Source organism: Narcine bancroftii, chromosome 1 (genome assembly GCF_036971445.1).
Source record: "Narcine bancroftii isolate sNarBan1 chromosome 1, sNarBan1.hap1, whole genome shotgun sequence".
Classification (NCBI taxonomy): domain Eukaryota; kingdom Metazoa; phylum Chordata; class Chondrichthyes; order Torpediniformes; family Narcinidae; genus Narcine; species Narcine bancroftii.
The window spans coordinates 346,153,676-346,174,443 of NC_091469.1; the positions used below are offsets into that span (position 1 = coordinate 346,153,676).

Here is a 20,768-nt window from a genome sequence, read left to right on the forward strand (position 1 = left end):
AAAAATTTCTTCAGCCAATTTTCCTTCCATTTTTCAGCCTCTATGACAAGGACAGTCAAACCTTCCACATTTCCTCTATTTCAGGTTCACAGATGCTGCAGTTTCCTTTCACTGTGAGGCAATATAATCTCTTCACAAGTCAATAGATCGGGTCTGCTCCATTTACAAGTGTTGGGAAAACACAGAAATGTTGGAGGTACTCAGAAGATCTCACAGCATCCATTAGAGTAAAGATATAGTAACAACATTTCAGGCCTGAGCTCTTCTTCCCCTCAGATCACAGCATCTGCAAATGTCAATGTTTTTCTGCCTTACTCTTGGATCAGCAATACCTCTAATCCTTACAGCTCCACCCCTTGCTCTTTTACTTTTTGTGTCCTAAAACATCCCTTCTTCCACAATCTCTGTCATGGCACAAATTGTTACTTAAAATTTCTCACGCTCTCCACCTCTGAACCCTTAATGATTACTGCATCGCACAGCTGTTTTTTTTTTACCTTCCTGAATTCCACAATCAGAGACACTGAATGTGAGGTTGTTGTTAGTACACCAATCTCTTTCATGCATGTTGACTCATCGGGCCCTTTTTATACAACCCACTACCATGATATAATCAGCAAATTTGTAGAAAGTTTTATTGTCCTGTTACAATCCTAGACCAACATCAATAGAAATTCACCAAAACAATGGTATCTTCAAAACAATATTTTTTTAAAATTCATAACTATTAATAATATAACATTTCTTACTTAACTCTAAAACTTGTGTGAGTATATATATATATATATATATATATATTTAGATTTGTACAGCTGGTCCCAAAAACGATACACTTTAGGCTTTATTATTAAAAAAATATCAATTTTTAATGTTCAGTTTTGTGTTACAACTCAGATTATTTAAATTGTTGCTCAAAAATAATTATGGAGTAGGTGTGAGGTCCCAGACCTCCTGATATTCTTGTAGAGTTGTTTTCAGAGAACTGTTTCTTCATACGAATGATTTACCTCTCTTGTATGGAGATTACAGAACTTGTGATCTCTTCCCCGATAATTTCACAAACTCAGGTACAAGTCTGTCAAAGTAAAAATCACACTGGTTATGATTCAGAAACAAGAATGATCTTGCTTTCTTTTACCTAGAATTGGGTCAATTACAAGTGGCTATTTAAAATGCCACTGCAGCCGTACTCTCTCCCTTGACCAAGAGAAGCAACAAAATCACCATCCTTTCCAAAGCCACTCAATTCTGTGTTGCTGTCTTGACAAAGAAGATACAGCACAAATAGTACCTCTTTGACCGGAGGCAATTGCATTTCAATTCTGTGTGATTTACAGGATGGTCAAGCACCACCTTCTAGTTTCAAAATGTCTCTGTTGCAGTAATATGTTCTCTGAAATTGGCTCATTACATAACATGATCTCATTTGCTATTTCTTCAAAGTTACTTTACATCTATATGCTAAAAGCATACGACTTCATCTTTGTCTACTTAGACCTAGAATCAAGTGGCTATTTTGCTTGAAATTTCAAGACTAAAAACATGAGTAGTCAAGCAGATGGTCTTTTGTTTGAACAGAAGTCCTTTTTGTGTACACAACTGAGTTTAGCTTTCAATGGACTATGCTTTTGTTTCCATGGTATGTTTAAGCATTTTTTACTTAACAATAAATTTGGAGACAAGTGGTGTCCAATACCTGCAAGCTGCCATCTCAAAGGATTCTATGTGTGTGTAATTGTCTATGGTGTCCCTGTGTCCATCCCATAAAGTAACTTTACTATATATATATATATATATATATATATATATATATATGTATATATATATATATATATATATAAAATTCTAATATATGTTCTCATATTAATCTAAAGATTAATATTAGAACAAATCCATCAATGTCCTACCAAGCCACACAGTCATAGATGTAAACTGAGTAGAGCAGGGGTCTCCAGTATTAATGGAGATTGTGGAGCAAAGTTCTTACTAATCCTCACCGATCGGTTTCTGCAGGTGAGGAAATCCAGGATACAATTACACAGTGGGGTATTGAGACCCAGGTCTTGGCGTTTTCTGATCAGTTTATGGAGATGATGGCATTGAATACAGAACTGTAGACAATAAAGAGCGACCTGATCGATGAGTCATTATTGATCATGTGTTCCAGTGAGATGGCACCTGTTTTGCTGCAGTAGGCAAATTGGAATAGATTTATGTCTTTGATTTAGTATTGAAAATTCTGCATATCACAAAAGTAATTTTGTTAATTTAGCAGAGGGTTATAAAAAGAACAGTTTCTTTTGTATTATCCAGCAGCATTATAATTCTGAAAAAAAATGCAATAGTCAAGTGCTGATCATTTAAACATAGACAACTATTTAAAAATGAAAAGTAATGAATGACTGTGATAGAAACTTTGAAGAAGGTGACTGCAGTAAATGCCAATTTCTTTTCTAAAGTTCTAGAATTAATCAAGTATGTGAATGGCACTTCCTGATCCAGAGAATGTCACCAAATTTAAGTCTTGTTGAACTGATGCCCTTTAGATCATTATACTTCCATCATTTCACAAATGTCTTCATGAGTAACACACACAAGGGTTTACTTTGACTTTGAGTGATAGTAGCCAGAGCTCAGTGCCATGAACTCGATGCTTTGATAGCTTCTTCTGAAAATGACTTGCCTATCTGATTTTACAGGCTGTTTAGTTCTGCATAATGAGAAGTATGAAATGCGTAGGGATAAGGTATAAAACAAAAAAAAATTAAATTATTTAGCTTGAAAATGGGCAACCAAATGATGAAAAAAAATTCTACAGTGGGGTGGTCATGGTAAAATTCTCCAAAATTGTTCCAGCCATTTTAGACCCAACAAAACATTTTAGACACACGAAAAAGGACCAATACTTGAGGTGTTTGCAATTTGGTAAGAACCTACTCACTAAAGTGGAGCACCTACTGCATTTGATAAATGTCCTTCTGCCTGCGTGTTTTATAGCTCTCATTATACACAACTGAACAGCTGCAAGATGAGTTAGACAAAGAGCCATAGAGCAGGATCAGGCTTCATTTCTTTGAGTGTGGCAATGACTTTTTATCTGCCCAAATTTATTGTGAGCTAGATTTGGATGCATTTCCAATACTCGATACTCAAGGGAGGGAGGCCACTAAGTCTCTGGATTAAACATGAGCTGTTGCTTCACACTTTGGTGGAGACAGCACAAAGCTTTCCTCAGAAGTAAAATAAAATTGACTGCCTTTGCTTTGCTCTGTGGATGTTTCATGTTAATTCTCTCTTAATGCACCACATCACCCAGCCACTGGATGTAGTACAGGGCATCCATTTTGGCATTCAGTATGGCTGAAGACTCCTCAAGTATAACCAATGCACATGTACAGCTCGGAACATTTGAGTTTTTCTTTGTCCACAAACAACATGATAATAAAAACATTGTCACGTTTTAAACATTGCTGCTTCCCGCATCATTCCTGAGAAACTCGGAAATGCTTATTTAACTGGCTGTAGGGATATACTGTATGCTGATCCTCCACATGCTGTACAACCTCTAAAAAATAGCTGGAGAGGAATGCCTTCACTCAAATGTTTGGACTTCTTTAAATTCTCTGCCTCAAGGGCCTGTGTTTGCTCACTCATGGAATATATCTGAGACTGTTGGACTTTTGATACAAAAGAAATTAAAGGATATGAGGAAAGTGCTGGTTGGTGAAACTGAAGATCAACTATCATCTTCCTAAATTGAGGAGCAGATATAAAGAAACCAATTATCTTCCCCTGCTTCTATTTATTTTAATATTCAATTTTGAGAATGGTTTAAGAGGAAATTCCCCAGTTTGTTGATCAACCAACCATAAAATATAGAATATGATGTATATACAACCTCAATATTCAATATATACAATGCAGTATTACCTGGGGTTAGGAATTACATTAAAGGTATTGTTTCACAGAAGTGGACCTCCATTTGTAGCTGCTCCTCTCATATGTGAGGCAGGAGTTACCTAAATGAATGCATAAAAGAGTGGGAACTGTTTTTATATTGTACTCTTCCAGAGACAGATGAAGGGAACATAAAAATGAGAAAATAGGATCATGATCACCTCTAGCCTTTCCTGACATTCAACATGATCATGGCTGATCTATCCCAGGCCTTAACTTTCTTCTGTGTTACTTTGACATAGTCCTCAATATACCAATCTTTCAATAATTTATTCATCTTCCCTTTAATTACTTCTAGTGATTTCATCCCCTCAAATCTCCAAGTTTGAAGACCAGCACTTACTTTTATTAATTACCAATAAATTATTTCTTTTGCAAGTTCCTGGTCTAGTCTTCCATTCCCACTGATAACTTTTGTTTCCTATTGCTCTTTTCCATGCAATTATAGGGAATGAAGCATCAAACCTTTTACTTTTTCCTGTTGCATCATTCCAGCCAAAGTCCTTTCAAGTCACTATGTACCATCCTAGAGTCATAGAACATACAGCATAGAAACAGGCACTTTGGTCCTTCTAGTGTATGCCAAACTATATTTCAGCCTTGTCCTACTGATTTTCACATAGCCTTCCATACACCTCCCACCCATGTACCTCTCCAAATTCTAATGAAATATTAAAAATGAGCCCACATTCACCCCTTCAACTGGAAGCTCATTTCACTCACCAACCACTCTCTATGTGAAAACATTCCCTCTAAACTTTTGCCCCTTTCACCCTTAATGGGCAGCTCAATTAGCATAGTTAGTTATGTTAGCGCATCACTGTTACAGAACTGGCAACCTAGGTTAAAATCCTGTCCTGTCTGTAAGAAGTTTGCATGGGCTTTCACAGGGGCCTCAGGTTTCCTCCGACCATTCAAATATCTACCAGGGGTTGTAGTTCAATTGGGTGTAATTGGGCGGCAAGGGCCTGTTACCATGCTGAATGTCTAAATATTTTTTTTAAATTAACCCCCATATCCTTTCGCTTTTATCTCACCTACCCTCAGTGGGGGAAAAAAAAACCTACCTCAATTTACTTTGTCTATTCCCCCTCATAATTTGAAATACCTCTATCCAATCTCCCCTCATTCTTCCACACTCCAGGAATAAAATCCAAATCTGTTTAACCTTTCCCTGAAACTCAGTTCCTGAAGTCTGGGAACATCCGAGTCAACCTACTCTGAATCTTTTCATCTTATTGATATCTTTCCTATAGTTAGGTGACAAAAACTGTGCACTATATTTCAAATTTGGCCTCACAAATGACATATACAATTTTACCATAAGAATCCAATTTTTAAACTTAATACTTTGATTTATGAAAGCCAATATGTCAAAAGCTCTCTTTACCTGTGACAACACTTTCAGGGAACTATGTACAGGGTACATATATTCCCAGATTCTCTTGTTAGACTGCATTCCTCAGTGCCCTACCATTTACTGTATACGTCCTACTTTGGTTTGTTCTTCCAAAGTGCAACACCTCTTATTTGTCCGCATTAAATTCCATCTGCCATTTTTCAGCCCATTTTTCCGGCTAGTCCAGATCCTTCCACAAGCTTTGAACACCTTCCTCGCTGTCCACAATGCCTCTAATCTTTGTGTTACTTGCACACTTGCTGATCCAATTTGACACATTATCATCCAACTTGACACATTATCATCCAGACTATAGATTTTGATCACAAACAACAATGGACCCAGCACCAGTCCCTGAGGAACAGGCCTCCAGCCTGAGAAGCAATCATCTAGCACCTCTTTCTGGCTTCTCCTGTATAGTCAATGTTGAATCAAGTTTACTACCTTACCAATGAAAACTAAGCGTCACGATGTGGTCTTTTCCACATATGAGAAATTAAATTGATCAACATTTTGTGCCCATGTAACTTTTGCAGATGTGACCCATGGATTCCAGATGACTGCCACTCAATTACCCATCCCACTTCCACTCGCCTTCACTGCCTGTGGCCTGCTGCACTGACCTAATGAGGCTGAATGAGTATTTGCAACTCCTCTTCCACCGAGGTATATTGCAGCCTCTCCAACTCAACCCTGAATTCAACATTTGTGGATAACTTAAGTTCCACGCTTATATAACAACTTCCAAGTCCTCTTGCAAGTTACCTACATGTAAAATCAGTTCAGTTTTTTCTCTCACCACAGAGGTCCTGAGCACGTACTACAGATCTGACCTGTGTTTCACAAAATATGCATACCCCTTTGTTGTTTTCTCATATTAATCCACCAGCCAAACATCTTCACTAACAATAAAGCAATCCTGCAATTGACAATATTGACAACAATGCAATCCAGCCCTCACCTTACAAGATAAATATGGTTTTGCCCTTTCTAATCCCACCCCTCCTCACCCACTCTGTAACTTTAAATTTACTTTTTTTTTCTTTCCCAGTACAGATTTGATCTGCTGAGTTATAATTACCTGAATTGTATTTCTTCAAATTTATATTATAATGATAGTAAACTTTGTAAAATAAATGCCAGGCAAAACCTTTAAGCATATACATGCTCATATTGATAACAGGAAATGGTATGATAGAGACAGTATCATAATATTGTAACAAAATGACTAGAAATCCATTGACTTATACTCCAGAATTTGTGGATAATCTGTATTTTGAATACTCATAGGGCTGGAGGAAATTAAAGGGATTAAAAAGAGGAATATTCATGAAGAAATATGAAATCTAGGACAAGAATCTTAAAATCAGAGCATTACATGATCAGTTGCCAAATTTCCTCATAATACAACCAGGCCATTCCAGATATTAAATCTTTTCTTCCCTTGCATTAATATCATTTTCTTCCCTTGCATTAATAAATGCTGCACAAATATGGTTTCACCAATACTCTATGTAGCAGACCCACTATCTTCCATATGTATGTAATCAATTTCTCCAGCAATAAGCATTAGTTCTTTCATTTCTTGCTGGACATGCGTGATAAGCTTTTGCAATTCATGCACTCGGATAGCCAGATGACCCTTCAACTCAAATCTCCCACTATTTGGATAATATGTATTTTATGCCTAATGGACAATTTCACATCATCTGACACAACCCTTCATTTTGAATATCTTTGCACTCATTTAACTTACAATTTTTTTTTTTCACTATTTACTTTCCCAACTATTTTTTGTCCATCAATAAATTTAGCCTTTGGCAGAGTGATTCATTTTCAAACCATCATCTGAGAAATTAAAGTTTTCCTTGTCTTTATTTAAATGTTATGTTTTTGTTCTTGTGTCATAATGTGAATATTGGGTTTATATTATCAATCAAAAATAACTGGTGGTTCAGGCTTAGGGTCTATAATCTTAAAAATCCATTCTTCATATTTTAAAATGAAAAAAAGAAGGAAGTTGTCCACTAGCCATTATTATGATTGTCCGTCACTAATTTAATTCACTTTGCATTGACCAACTTATCTCTCTGGAAACCCAGCAGCCAAAAGGAATTATGGGCAGAAATGGGATAAGGAAATGCAGTTCTTGTGTTTCAAGAGGACCAAAGCTCCTTCCATTGTAAGCACAACTGCCATTAATCTGTTCACACATAGAAGCTTGGGTTAGAATTCAGAATCCTTCACAGCAACAGTGATCAAAACCCTTAATTCAATGCTGATTTAGATGAGTGCATAATATCAATATCAGAGATACAGTCAATGCATTGCTGAGAATTGATCACTATTTTATTTTTGCCATCTAAAACCCCATTCCTGTTGATATCCAGGCTGCCTTCTTGAACTCCAACTTGTGGTGTTACCACAGTATTACTATTGGTTACCATTGCTAATGTATGGCTGGCCCATTTCCATGGTCTCTGTGCCAGTGAATCCTCCCCTTTGAATCCCCTAATAAAGGCTATTACATCCACCCCTCCCCCAGTATGAGCTCTGAACTGAGGCCAAGCAACATGAGTGTACCTACAGTTTCAAGTAATTGAAGGCCTATCATTCTGGCAATTTCAAAATTAATTGATAGTGCATCAATTTTAATTGGTTAAATATTTTTCCTCACTATGGACACATTACTGAGGTCGGACATCTCCTTGAAATTGATCCGCGAACATTTGAAGCTTCAGTCAAGTTTGAGGTCTGGCTGCACTGCTTCATTGACTTCCTACTGGCATCTACTGAGGTTGTTCAATCAGAAGAAGACAAATTGTGTCTGCTGCAATTGCGAGTTGGCCATCATATGTAATCAATAGTCAAGGGCTGCACAACAGTTTTTGAAAAACTGAAAAATCAATACCTGGCTTGGTCTATGTGGCACCTGCTAGCCACACAGAAGCAGCAAGCTGAGGAGCCAATCGACAAGTATATTCGGGCCCTGCTTGAGCTTGGGTGAGGCTGCGGCTGCAAGGACATCATGGCAGAGATTTATATTGTCAAACTCATCTGGGGTGCCTGTGTAGCAGCTGTCCAATCAGACTATATTCACCAGAGATTATTGGAGGAACAGGGCGATCTGAATATGCAGAGAACCGTCAACCTAACCCAAGTGCTGGAAGTAGCCATCTGCAATGTAGACTCCTTCTCCTCTGGCAATATGGTGGCCTCATAAGGGACAAGAGTGCCAACATTTTGGGATGCAGGATCACAAGCCACCAGCACGCAAACAAATCTCAACTTCTCCTACAGTGCTGGTGCCACTGCCTAACACTCAAAGTGCTACTTTTGCAGCCAGTAAAAGCACAAGCGCTGCCCTACCTGGAAGCGTTCTGCTCAGGCTGCAGGAAGAAGTGGCAGTAAGTGAAAGTCTGTAAGACAAAGCCTCCTTTTATCCTTAGCAGAGCCGCTTGCAAATGGTGGGAGGAGTCACCATGGATGATGTCAGTTTTTGGGAGTTGCTTACAGCTACAATAATACCACGTGCGTGTCATGGGGGATGTCTCCAGCGCCGTCTTACATATCAGACAGCAAATCCACTCTGACCTTGGTCACAGTTACCCACAGCAACGATTCGGACAATGACCTGGTATTGGCCTCATTCACAATCGACCAGAGCACCCCTCAGCAATTAGCCCGTGCAGTGATGGACATGGAGGTAAATGATTGTGCCTGTTTCGTATTAGGAGCATAGAGCATTTTATACACCCTGACATGGCACAGAATTATTCCCTCATGGTGCACCCAGTAACGTACAGAAATTCCATGCCCTCAAAATCCCAATCGGCAGAGACTCACAGCTGTTGAATTGTAACACTGACTGTGCATGGCATGAAGAATAAAAAATTTAAACTTCTAATAATGCCATAGCTCAGGGCACCCATGTTACTGGTGTTAGACTTCCAATGTCAGCTCAGAAGCATCACTATGGAGTATGATGCCTTCCCCTCCAAGGTCCATAACCACCAGATCTTAAATGACCCTCCCCCCCACCATGGCTGACCTGTAGGCTGTCCACCCTCCATGCCCCAACCCCTCCCAATCATCATCATAAGTGCAACGGCTTCTGTCTGAGGGGATTATTGAACCCAGCACAAGCCCCTGGAGGGCTCAAAGTGGTAGTGGTCAAGAGAGGGGAGAAACATAGCCAAACTATCAAATTTTTCATACAGCTTATCCCGTACTCCCTTCCCCGCATCCAGGGCCCCGAACTCTGGCACTCCTCCATTGAAAAAGAGCACCAGCCATTGTTGAGGAAATTCGACACTGGAGGCACTATCTGGCAAGGAAAAGATTTACCCTGCTGACTGACCAATGTGAAGTTACTTTTGTGTTTAATAATAAGCAATGGGTAAAGTCAAGAATGACAAGATTCTGGGGTGGAGAATAAAACACTCCATCTACAACAATGACATCTTGTACTGGCCTGAAAACTCAATGTGCCTTTAGATGCTCTGCCCCAGGGACATGTGTGAGCAACAAGTCTGACCAACTACAAGCCCTCCATAATGACTTCTGCCACCCCGGGGGTCACCAGGCTTTTCCACTTTGTTAAAGCCTGAAACCTCCCCTACTCTACTGAAGATATCAGGGTGTTGACCACAAACTGCCAGTTCTGCGCAGAGTGCAAACCACACTTCTACCAGCCAGTCAAGTCACACCTGATAAAGGCCACCCAACCATTTGAATGCCTCAGTATGGATTTCAAGGGCCACCTGCCCTCCACTAACTGCAACATTTTCTTCCTCAACATTGTTGACAAGTACTCCTGCTTCCTCTTTGCCATCCCCTGCCTAGACGTGACCATGGCCACCGTCATGATTGCATTGTGCAACATCTTTACTATATTCGGGTACCCAAGCTATATCCACAGTGACCGACGGTCTTCCCACATGATTGACAAGTTGCTTCAGTACCTGTTGACAAGGGTATCACCACCAGCAGGACCATTAGTTACAACCCCTGAGGGAATGGCCAGGTAGAGAGGGAGAATGTCACTGTTTGGAAGGCAATCCTCCTACTCCCGGTCAAAAGGCCCACGTCTCCCACTGTCAGGAGGTCCTCCCTGAGGTACCCCACACCATTAGATCCATCCTATGCACTGCCACCAATGCCACCCCTCATGAAAAACTCTTTTCCTTCCCCAGGAAGTCTGCGTCGGGGGCCACACTGCCATTCTGGTTGATGTCCCTAGGACCAGTCCTACTCCCGAGACACGTAAGGAGTCATAAGTCTGACCCCCTTGTATAAAGGGACAGTTTCCTCCATGCAAACCCCCAATATGCCTACGTGGCATACCCAGATGGGTGAGAGGACACTGCTGCTATCCAGGACCTATTGTGTGTGGGAGACCCTGAGACCCCATGACCTCCCATGATCACCCGCCACACCCAAATCCCAAACCCCAACTCAGCTGCTGGACATTCAGCCTGCCGACACACATCACATTGCCCAGGAACCGGCAACTGACCTACAGCCACCACAACAGAAGTTGCAGAGGCAGACAAAACCACAGGGCCAACTGAACCTGTGTTGAACACTGAACCCATTTCTCCCCCACTGAACTTTCTTTTAAAAGAAGGGGGTGAATGTAATGATACCATCTCTGTATGTATGTATACCTGGCCCACCTCCATGCTGACTGTACCAGTGACTCCTCCCCTTGGAATCTCCTAATAAAGGCTGTTTTGGCTTGAACCCTCCCCCACTATGAGCTCTGGACTCGGGCCAAGCAGCATGAGTGTACATACAGGTTTAAGTAATTAAAAGTCTATTGTTCTGGCAATGATAGTGCATCACAGCTTTTCAAATGCTTTCATGATTTTAAAGAGTATTTTTTAAATCATCTATTAGACTTTCATTTTCTTGAGCAAAGAATCCAACTGGCTTTAACTTTTACAGACGTTCCGTGTTCTGGAATAATTGATTCTAGTATTTACTTACACTTTGTCCCATGCTTCTTTACCCTGGTGAAAACCAGGACATGCATAAGATACAAGCAGACAAATTCATACTCTATATAGGTATAATGAAACTTATCTGATATAGATTTTTATTTCTCTGTAATTTTCTACTCTGTTTATGATCAAGCATAGTAACTTCTAAAAAAATAAATTTCTGTAGTCCTGTATCAATTTGTGCCTCAATCTGTTACTTTCATGTTTGAATGATTCTATCATCCAATTGAGGGGATTGTATTAGACAGAAAAGGCTATGAACTAACATTGACATATTGTAGTGCAATTGTAGTAGAATCATAGTGTTGGAAGACTTTCCCGTTTGACCTATTGTGCCTGGTGAATGACAGCCAGAGATCTAAGTGCCTGACCACTGCTGAAGTGTTATGCACACAGCAAGATCCAGTGAGCAGTCTCAACTAACATGCTATCCTCTTACCAGATGTTACATGATTTATTGTTTTCAATGTATCTGGCCTTTCACTATGAATACCAAAAATGTAATATGTCAGTGTTCAAATGGTGGTAATTCTATCATACAACTGTGGCAATGAGGTCCTTGAAAGCATTTTCTGTATTGCCAAAATAATCTGCAACTTTTGCATCAGCAAATTTGATAAGTGAAGAGCGACAAATATTGATGCTTAAGATCTGCAGAACCAACTTTTTGTTCAATATTTGATTTGTTGTCTTTTCGACTGCAGAAGTAATGCCAAATAACTGAAAAATGAACTTTGCTCAGTGGTAAGGCTAAATCCATTGATCAGAATCAGAATTTATCATCATGAACATGTCAAGAAATTTGTTGTTTTGTGGCAGCATTATAGTGCAAACATTAATATTATAACCATCTTATGACATTACTATATAAAACATTAGTACTGCTCAAAAGGTAAGGCAGTGTGCTTGGTTCATTATTGAGGACTCTGATGGCCATGGGAAGAAGCTGTCCTTGTGCTATTGGAGTGCTTGTCTTTAAGCTCCTGTACCTTTTTTTTCTGATGGTAGCAGGATGAAGAGGGCATGACCTGGTGGTGGGAGTCTTTGAGGATAGAGGTTGCTTTTTTAAGACACTGCCCCTTATGGATGTCCTCGGTGGAGTGAAATCTGTTGCCTGTGATGTCACAGGCCAAGTCAACAACCCTCTAAACTTTATTCTTGTCCTGAAAGTTGGCACCTCCATACCAGTCAATGATGCAACCAGCCAGAAGGCTCTCCATGGTACATCTGTAGAGGTTTACAAGAGTTTTCAGTTTCATAATGAATCTCCTTAGACACTTCACAAAGTATAGACACTGGCAAGCCTTCTTTGTGATTGCATCAATGTGGAAGCTCCAGGACAGATCCCCGGAGATGTTGACACCCGGGAATTTGAAGTTCCTGACCCTCTCCACTATTGAGCTTTTGATGAGGACTGGGTTGTGTTCCCCTGACTTCCTTTTGAAGTCCACAATCATCTCCTTGGTTTTCCTAACATTGAGCGCAAGGTTGTTGTCATTACACCATTCAACGAGCTGACCTACCTGCTCCTGTACACTTTCTCATTGCCATTTGTGATTCTGCTGACAACTGTGGTGTCCATCGGCAAACTTGTAGATGGCATTGGAATTGTGCCTGGCCACACAATTCTGGGTGTATAACAAGTAGAGCAGTGGGTTAAGCATGGATCCTTGGGCTGCACCTGTGTTGATAATCAGCGAGGAAGAGATGCTGCTTCCAATTCATACGACCATGGTCTTCCAAAGTCAAGGGTCCAGTTGCAGGGGGGGGGGGGTACAGAGGCCTAGAATTTGTAGCTTCTTGACCAGCACTGAGGGAATAATGGTTTTGAAGGCTGAGCTGTAATTAATGAAGAGAATCTGTATATATGAATTGCTTTTTTTTTAGGTGATCCAGAGCTGAATGGAGAGCCAGTGATATTGCATCTGCTATGGAGTGATTGTGACAATAGGTGAATTGCAGCAGGTCCAGATCTGTACTTAGGTATGTGTTAATTTAGGCGATGATTGAGAATCCAATCACCATGATTAGCAAGCACATTAAGCAAGAATAACTAGGCAAATGGCCTTATTTTTAGATGCAATCCTATTTAGTAATAACCTTTAAAGAAGGTCATTATCATGATCAAGCCTTTGGCCAACTACATATCCTTTGACAAACTTGACCATTGCCAACATTGATTATGTGTCAAATGCTTCATTCTTGTTTTCAGTTAAGTGCTTCTCAAAGACACATTTCAGAAATTAGATTTTATACAGATGACATATGGTGGACTCTGAAGTAGTCCTTTGAGGTCTGTTGCCTGCTTAGATCACTGCTGATTTCCTCTCCATTCAACAGGGCAGTGCAGTCAACACAGATCAGTCAAGCACATCAACCATCTGCAGTCATAGCAGGTAACATTTCCTGCTGGCATTGCTCATGAAACTAAGCACAGCTTATTACAGAAAGAAAAATTATTTACTTAGATTGTCCAGAAGATGATGAATATTATTTGAATTTTTTTTTAAGTATAGAAAAATCCTTGTTTTGGTTAAATTGCAAAGTATTGTCCTGTGCTCTCCTCTTTTCCCTCTCCAATTTAGAACATTTTGCTTGCATTAGCCATTACACTTTGTCTTCTTGCCGTGAGCTGACATTATCAGTCAATGCTGATAGAAAAATATGGTGAATGACAGCCCGGGGATTTGAATGTCAGGCAATTTCAAAGGCAGCTAAGACTGCAGCTACAAAGCCCACTGGGCGACCAACAAATTACCCACCACCAAACAGAAAGGCAGGCAGTTGTAAAAGGTTTGGAAACTATTGAAAGGCTTTCATTAAACAGAACAATTCTGATCCTACTTGGATTCAGCTTCCAACTAAAGGAGCTGCAAAGCACAATCAAGTATTTGGTTTAGGAAGTCAAAACTAGCATTTGAACTATTAAAGCAGCACATCTTTAAGGATGAAAACAGGGGGTCATTGTATGTGTTTCTGATCACCAAAATTTCAAGAGAAATAACTTGTCTCCAACTTGCCATGTAAGCTTTAGGAAGATGAGTCAACGACGTACATATTGACATTAGACTAGCTTAAGCAATGAGGCTCGCCAATTAAATTCCACTGATCAGCAAGTGTATTTAGTTGGACATTATGCTGGTCATATAAATAATCTGTTAAAGTTAACTCTTCATCCAGCACTCTACAGACCATGCCCACTTTGTATAAACAGAAGAGAAATACTTCACAGATTCCACTTTCTTAGAACTCCAAGTCCCAGAGACTTTTACAGGTGCACCAAAGTGTTCTGTCTGGATGCATCTTAGTACAGGAACTGATCAGGCTAAGAGTGCAAGAAACTGCAGAGTGGTAAACACAGTTCAGGCCATTGCAAAGAACAACCTCCCCTCCACTGACTCCCAATATCTCAAGAGCTAGTATCATATTAGAGGACCCAGCCCACACCTGTCATAATTTTTACACCCTCCTTTAAAGGCAGAAGGTACATGTGCTTGAGGACACAAATCTTCAGATTCAAAGACAGATTCTTTCCTAATGTTATCAGAATCTTCAATGAATTTCATGCTGTCAAAAAGATGATGCCCTTATTTGTCTATGTATTTATTTGTTATTAATCCACTACCTGTGGATGAGTTGGATTGCATGGATATCATGTTAAACAAAGGCTTTCACTCTATTTTGGAACATGTGAAAAATAACCAATTCATTCATTCCTTTTTACAGCTCACTTTAGGAATTAAATATTGAGACCATTTGTATGTCCAAGATTTTAAGTCAAATCAATGTGTCTGATTTATTTCAGTAAGATGGAGATCCAATAACAGGTTTTATTTTTACTGCAGTAAAGAGATAAGCAAAAGGCATGTGTTGTCATGTGTGATTTCAGTCATTCCTGCTGCTGAACAAAGCTATGCGTGAAGATATCAGGCTTGGCTGTGTCACGTACTTGCAAGCTCCTCTCCAAGTCACACACTAATTTTTTTTTAAAATGTATTGCAGATCACATTTGTCACTGGATTAAAATATTGGAAGTGCCTCTCTCAACGGAATCTTTATCACAATGAGTCAAGAAGATAAGCCCACCACCTGTTTCTTATAATCATTCCAAATGCTTCGCTGATGCTCCGTGAATCTAATTCTCAAAAGAGTGTGGCTTCTTATTTGAGGCACAAAATGGGAACCAGTTAGCAATCGTTTTCTACTTCATCAATTATAAAAAAAAGTTGCATAGCAAATTAGTGTGTAAAAATGATGAAATTAATGTAATATATATGGAATATATATTATCTTATAATTATTTTAATTTATGTTGGTTCAGAGATACTTACTGAGGATAGTTCCACAGGATTTTTTTAATATCAATCTGAAGCTTAGAAGGGGCTTCTGATTAATATGTCACCCGAAAGAAAAAATTTGATTGTCACCCTCAGTTAGGAACATGTCAAGAATGAGTGAGAGTTCAACCTAAAACACTTAGTCTTAAATGAGAATGTGTTGACATTCGAATAGCCACTTTCACACTTGTAAGTCATCGCAGGAATTAACCACCAATCGGCCTTTAAAATGTCTGGTGTGAAAGCAAATTCAGCTCAACGCCATCAACAGATGATGTCATCTCATGCTGGGGATTGATGGCAGACACCGGTGTTGCAATCAGGCAAGTGAACGGGTAATTGAATAGTGGGATTGAAATGACCCAAGTTTTTGGGTGAGTGCAGGAATATGAAGGAAGAAAAGATTAAAATGAAGGTAAAACTTTGCCATGGGAAAGTCGCAGCGGGAGAGAGGGAGGAAATAAATAGCAATAGTGGAAAAAAATGTAAACAGCATTGAAAAATTGGTAATGCTATAGTAAACAATTTATATAGACCGTGGGAAAAAGCAGTGGTGGACCTGACTTCCCAGAATGCCGGGCAGTAGAGAAACCCCTCCATGAATGCTCCATGCTTGCAGCCGGGCATACAGTTCTTTCTCTGCCACATGGAATTCTGGGAGGGCAGGTCTGCCATCGCTTTTTCCCACGGATAGTGCTATCAACTTTTCCACACTATATAAGTTGTGACTATAGCACTACCAACTATTCCACCTTGTTTAAAAATTGTCCGCTCGCTATTTATTGCTAGCACTTTCCCACGGTCCCTTATAAAGGTTTATATAGGTTGGCTCAAGAGCAACAGGGGCTGAAGGTCTCAAACTGCGCTTAATTATAGTATAATTAGGCATGATTAATTTTGTTCAATTACAATTTCATAATACATTGATTAGGACTTAGGGCAGGTCCACCTTCACTCAATGCGTCATGACGTCACCAGTAGAAGGTAGAACAGCCCTAACCCTGGGGATGTCTCCTTGCAAGTGTGAAAGCATTCACTGTCTAAGTTAGGAGTGGTAAAGTGCAAAAAGCCAAATCCCCCCCCCCATTCACTGAATGGCTAATTTAGTGGGACACAAGTGTGAAAGGGGCTAATGATGACAGAACATGATAACTTCAGTCATAAATTGTAAGGCCATGTTGTTGTTGAAAGATTCCACATATCCCCGAATGCTTACAGATCATCTTCTTGTATCCATACTCAGTGATCATTAACATTTAACTATATGCTTAGAATAATTGAGGATATTATTAATTAATTGTAAGCACTTTTGGGATGAGTATATGAACCTAACTCTCATGAATAACTAGCTCGCCTATGTTTAAATTTGGACATTGACTTTCCTTTTAAAATTGTTGTTTAATGAGTAACAAATTGTGATGTCAGTTTTTTAAAAAGTGCACATTGTGTCTTGCATATCATAAATAGAAATGTTGCATTTAAATGCTTTTTACAACTCATTGAATGCTTTAACTCACTGACACCAGACACACACTCTGATGAATGGGCAAATTGCTCTCGACTTCAGATTTGCTAAATTGTTGTTGAAGCAGAGAAAAAGGCAATTCAAATTGATAATTATTGCAATTACAAAATTGTATTTCAAATCAAGAGACACAAAAGGTGCAATTAAGCACCTTCATTATTTCAATGCTCACAAACTTCTAAGAAGCTTTATCAACATATAAATCATTACAGCTTGCACATCTGTTGGACACACCACAGTGGGTTAAAAGACATAATAAATCTTTTAAATAGTCACTAAGAAATTTGACTAAAATAACATTATATTCCTTGTATGTCAGTGATATTCAAAGTACTAAAGGCCAAGATTGCTTGTTGCAGGTGGTGGTGAATCTCTTTATTGATATCTGCCATTTCAGAGTGGTAGCTGCTGAGAGTTGGGAAATGGTTCATATTTATTTTATGGCTTGCCATGAACCTTTATTGACATAGATTGGGGTAGTATAACAAGGCCATGTTAGTAAAGACATTTGTTTAGCAGATAAGACCATAAGACCACAAGCCATCAGAGCAAAAAGAGGCTATTCAGCCCATCGAGTCTGCCCCTTCATTCTATCATCAACTGATCCATTTTCCCACTCAGCCCCATTGCCTGGCCTTCTCACCATAATCTTTGAAGTCCTGGCACATAGAGAACCTTTCAATCTTTCTTAAATATACCTAATGACTTGGCCTTAACAAATTCCACAGATTCACTGGCAAAAGAAAATCCCTGCGTATCTCTGTTCTAAGTGGACGTCCTTCAGTCCTGAAGTCCTAGACTCTCCCATCATGGGAAACAAGCTTTCTATATCTACTCTGTCTATGCCTTGAACATTTGAACAGCAGCACTTCTACTTCCTGCGAAGGCTGAGGAAAGTTCATCTCCCACCGTCCATCCTCTCTACATTCTGCAGAGGATGTATTGAGAGCATCCTGTGCAACTGCATCACCACCTGGTTTGGAAGCTGTACCACCTCGGACTCAAGATACTGCAGAGGATAGTGGTCAGCAGAAAAGATCATTGGGGCCTCTCTTCCTACCATAAAGGACATATACAACACCTAATGCAGGCAAAAGGCAATAAACATTATGAAAGACTCCACACACCCCTCACACAAACTGTTCTCCTTTCTGACATCTGGTAGGAGGCACCGTTGAGTTCAGGTCCTTGCATCCAGATTAGGCAACAGATGTTTTTTTTCACCAAGCCATCAGGCTCACGCAGTTCTCGAGAAGAACCAAACAGGCACCTGCCTTTCCTGATGCTTTTTACACCTTTTTCTTCTCATGCAAATGCCAATAACATCTTGGATCTTGGCCTCTGAGCACGTATGAATATAAGTGTTGCCTACATTCTACATTTTAACCACTGAGGTTCTGGTAATTTAGTTCTAGATCATAGCTGCCAGAGTCTAAAAAAAATCCTCATGATTATGGAGATTAGCTTTATCAGCATGAAAAGGTTGTTAAAACTGAGATGGAACTATGCAGCAAGGAAGATGAGGAAACCTTTGGGGAATTATATATCTTTGTTTGAAATGAGTCTTGGGTGAAAATAAAATTAAAACAAGAAAATCTCCAAATGTCAGGGTCAAGTGTGATACGAAGAAGTGCTGGAGAAACTAAATAGTTCGCACAGGATCCATAGGAAGTAAAAGGTAACCAAAGTTTCATCAGGAATCAGGAAAAAATAGATAGACATTGAAACAAAAAGGTGGGAAGGAAGGGGAATTAGGAGGAGCATAAGCTAACAGGTTAGCGTTAATAGGTGGATGCCAATGGGAGGGTAGAAGAGAAAGAATCTGAGAAGTGGCGGGGAGAGGGCAGAGGGTTAAGAAAGGTATCTCTGAAAGGAGAAGGGAAGGGGTTCATGAATTTGAGGAATGGAGACATACAGATTGCAAAATAGAGACCAGGGAAGGGAGTTAATGGGACTGGACAAGTCAATTTTTAAGCTGTTAGTTTGGAGACAGCGGAGACGAAATTCAAGGTGAAAATAATTTAGTTGCTAGTACATTGGTTAGTAGCACGGCCTCTATGGCACAGTGGAGCAGGCAAGAAATTGAGATGAATTATAGGCAAATTAATTTTGAAGAGAAGCCTCCTGCCCCTTCCAAATGCTGGAAACAAAGTGTTTTCTGATGCATGTTGGCTGATGCCGCTCTTTGAATATTTCAACGATTGACGACAATGAGATTATTATCACACACGTTGCACAATATACATATGCACCAACATCCTTGCTTACTGCAGCCCAACAATTACTCATTAAGGAACACTATGAGAGCAAGCTAATTTAATTGAATTAAAAGTATTAATTACAAAAGACAGATATTCAATATTTACAATATTCCTAGTGCAACAAAGTGAAATGCAATAGTGCACAGTCCTTTTGTGCTGTTGGATCAATTAATGATTTGTGTACTAGAAGGGGAAGTTTACATACAGTGAAGATAATGTCCACAATGCCTCTGTAATAACTTAATTGTTAACCTAAAATTTTCTTGGTTAACATTTTTCCCTTGCATATAAATGTTAAGTTTGTTTAAACAATTGTGTAATTTACAGGTCTCAGATGAGTATCTTCATTGTTCAGTATCTGTTTTCTGTTGCAATCTGTAATAGTTCTGGGAACTTTGCAGATCAGCACTTTTTTTCCTGTTTTTGATTGTCAACAAATAAGCAGCTCTGGGTAATTTGCAGTCCCCAAAGATTCATTTTGTTTTGTTGTACCTACAAATCTAAAATTGATTGTGGGAGGCCAAAGGATGAGAGAAAAAGAGCTGAGGGACATGTTATGAGAGAGAAAAAAAAAGCTTAGTGAAATAATGGAGAAGTGTGGACTTGTAAGAGCAGAGAGTGGAGACACAGCACAGATCTGCAATTTCCTATTGCCCAGTCCTGATGTCTACAGCACCAATACAGGCCTGTTAAAGGAGCCAACTGAGTGCTGTTTTAAATGCTGCAACCTTGGAAGTCTGTGCCCAAGATGGTTGCAACTGTGCTTGGCAATGTTCCACAAGGACTCAGATTATGGGGGAGCAGAAGATTGGCACATGGCACTAGAAACAGAGAGAACACCTGTTGAGAAGACCCTCCAAGATGGTGACCACAGCAATGGACCACTGAAGTGCTCAGTGGCTGAAGGATCCGTAGAGTCTATGGGCTGTTGGTGAATTGCGGTTGAAGGATGCACACAGGCTGGAGACTGGCTCATGGAAACTAGGGATCAGTAAAAGGAATCAAATGGAGACTGATGGAAGAAGAGATCCCGAAGGGCCTCAGGCGCTGAAGGCTTCCTGGCCATATTAGAGATTTGGATTGCTCAGGTTGCCGATGGTTTGCACTAGAACCTGTGCAGTTGCAAAGGCCTGCAGGAATGATGGAGGAAAATCCATGGACACAGCATCTCTGAAGGGACTCTCTTTTGCTTCTCTTTCTCCTATTTTGAGGAGAGCCAGGCAATACTCATGGTGAATCTTTTTGCCTTATGGCAGATAAAAGGCTGTATATCATATAAACAGT

General features: G+C 39.7%; 1 long non-coding RNA gene across 5 annotated transcripts in view; it reads right to left on the bottom strand.

Moving 5' to 3' along the window:
* Positions 1 to 875: 875 nt before the first annotated feature.
* Positions 876 to 20,768, bottom strand: part of LOC138752485 (uncharacterized) — a 189,466-nt gene continuing 169,573 nt past the window's right edge. For all 5 annotated transcript variants that reach the window (XR_011350691.1, XR_011350692.1, XR_011350687.1 and 2 more), the window contains one exon: positions 876 to 1,075. This is a non-coding gene — a long non-coding RNA (uncharacterized lncRNA). The remainder of the gene's footprint in view (positions 1,076 to 20,768) is intronic.